We start from the raw sequence: 2500 nt of genomic DNA on the forward strand, positions 1-2500 counted from the left end.
CCCCGGCCGTGAACGGAGGACGCAGCGGTACATCCCACGACCCCGGGGGAAGCGGCGAGGTAGGGGCAGAGGAGCGCTGTACAGCGCGGGGGCTGACGCGCGGGGTGACCGGGGGTCGGAACCCCCGGGCCCCGCGCGGGCCGCCCGCGCCACCATCGTCCCAAGCCTTTCCAAGCCAACCCGGAGCCGGTCGCGGCGCACCGCGACGGGGGAAGTGCGCCCGGCCGGGGGGCAGCCGGGACCCCGGGGCGCGCGGGCCGCCGCCCGCCCCCCCTCCGCCAAGGGAGGGGGGGCGGAACGGACGAACCCGCGCGCCGCCAAAGGCCCCGCCGCCGCGCCCTGCCGGGTTGAATCCCCCGCGCGGACTGCGCGGTCCCCACCCGTTTACCTCTCAACGGTTTCACGCCCTGTTGAACTCTCTCTTCAAAGTTCTTTTCAACTTTCCCTTAAGGTACTTGTCCGCTATCGGTCTCGTGCCAGTATTTAGCCTTAGATGGAGTTTACCACCCGCTTTGGGCTGCATTCCCAAACAACCCGACTCCGAGAAGGCCTCGCCCCGGCGCGCCGGGGGCCGCTACCGGCCTCACACCGTCCTCGGGCAGAGCCTCCATCAGAAGGACTCGGGCCCCCACCGGGCGGCGCCGGGCAAAGCGACCTTCTATACGCCACATGTCCCGCGCCCTCCGCCGGGCGGGGATTCGGCGCTGGGCTTCTCCCTCTTCGCTCGCCGCTACTGAGGGAATCCTTGTTAGTTTCTTTTCCTCCGCTTAGTAATATGCTTAAATTCAGCGGGTCGTCTCGTCTGATCTGAGGTCGTAGTCGAACGGGGTTAGAGGCGGGGGCGACGGATCGCCTCCCGTCATCGGGGGTCGGCCGTTAACCCCGCGCCTCGCCGGGCGCACGACTCCTACGCGGCCGCGCGGTGCGTCGCGGCGGACTGCGCGGCGGGGGACGGATCCTCCATCGGCAGCCGCCGCGGGCCCCTGCGGCCGCGCGGTGGTCGGGCCCGTCGAGGGCGCGGGCGGTCGGGTCTATACTTAGGGGGACGAGGGCCGTGCCGTCCGCCCCCCCCACCCCCATTTCCCCGTGCGGGGAGGGAAGGTGGGGGGGGGGTAGGCCGGCGGTGGCCCGCGACGCCCCAACCGCGGGAGGGGGGCGCCCGTGGGCGCCCCGATCCCGATAGATGTACAAGCGACGCTCAGACAGGCGTGGCCCCGGGAGGGACCCGGGGCCGCAAGGTGCGTTCAAAGTGTCGATGATCAATGTGTCCTGCAATTCACATTAGTTCTCGCAGCTAGCTGCGTCCTTCATCGACGCACGAGCCGAGTGATCCACCGCTGAGAGTCGTACGTTTGGTTTGCGGTTTTGGCCAACATTCAGAGAAGGGGTTAAAAAGGGGGATAACGGCGCCTCCGGGCGCTCCTAGCCCCCCCCGCCCCGCCGGCAGGCCGGGGGGGGACTTCGGAGACATTGAACCCCCCGCTCGCCGCCGAAGGTGGCGAGAAGGTTGGGTACCCGGCGACTGGGGGTAAGGTTCCGAGGTCGGCCAGGTCGCGATGGCACCGGCGGGGGAGTGGTCCCCGACGCCGGCCGCGGCCCGGCCTGGACTATGGGAGCGTTGACAAGGCGGACGGGACGTCGACGACCGCGCGGACGCGCGGGGTGGGGCGGTCGGGGAACGCCGACGGGCGCCTGACCGGGGGGGGGGCCGGCGGGGGCCGGGCGGGACGCGGGGAGCGGCCGGCCGCGCGACGACGCGAACCGACATACACCCCGCGCCCGACACCGTCCTCCTGACCTTCCTCCCCCCCCGCGACGCCCGCGGCGCACCCGCCCGCCGCCCCGCGGCCGCGCGGCCGCCGCCGCCCGCCGCCTATCGGCGTTTCTCACGCTTCGGACTCGGGGGGCCGGGGCGCGGCGGGGAGCGCCCCGGCGCCGCCGCCGACGGCACCGCGGGGTCGGGCCGCGGGGGCTGGGGGCCACGTGCCCCCGCCCCGCGCCTCTCCCCGCGGGCCGCCTTCGACGTCGCCGCCGCCGCCGCCGCCGCCGTCCTCCTCCGCCCGTGTGTTCGCTCTGGACTCGGGGGGCCGGGGAGCGCCGGGGTGCGCCGGCGCCGCCGCCGACGGCACCGCGGGGTCGGGCCGCGGGGGCTGGGGGCGCTTACGGGTCGGGGCGGGGGTGTAGGCGACCGGCCAAAGACCGGCACCGTACCCCCCGCCCGTCTCCTTCACGCCCCCGCCCCGCGCCTCTCCCCGCGGGCCGCCTTCGACGTCGCCACCGCCGCCGCCGCCGCCACCGCCGTCCTCCTCCGCCCAACCGTTTGCATCTGTTCGCTCATGACTCGGGAGGCCGGGGCGCGCCGGGGTGCGTCGGCGCCGCCTCCGACGGCACCGCGGGGTCGGGCCGCGGGGGCTGGGGGCCACGTGCCCCCGCCCCGCGCCTCTCCCCGCGGGCCGCCTTCAACGTCGCCGCCGCCGCCGCCGCCGCCACCGCCGTCCTC

General features: G+C 74.8%; 1 non-coding gene across 1 annotated transcript; it reads right to left on the reverse strand.

The window, feature by feature from the left end:
* Positions 1 to 1192: 1192 nt before the first annotated feature.
* LOC147184845 (5.8S ribosomal RNA) lies at positions 1193 to 1346 on the reverse strand. The gene has a single exon (XR_015100065.1). It is a non-coding gene; the product is annotated as a 5.8S ribosomal RNA (ribosomal RNA).
* Positions 1347 to 2500: the final 1154 nt, after the last annotated feature.

The sequence above is a fragment of the Hippocampus guttulatus genome, unplaced genomic scaffold, assembly GCF_054856545.1.
Source record: "Hippocampus guttulatus isolate MCC_2025c unplaced genomic scaffold, RoL_Hgut_1.0 HiC_scaffold_60, whole genome shotgun sequence".
Taxonomy (NCBI): Eukaryota; Metazoa; Chordata; class Actinopteri; order Syngnathiformes; family Syngnathidae; genus Hippocampus; species Hippocampus guttulatus.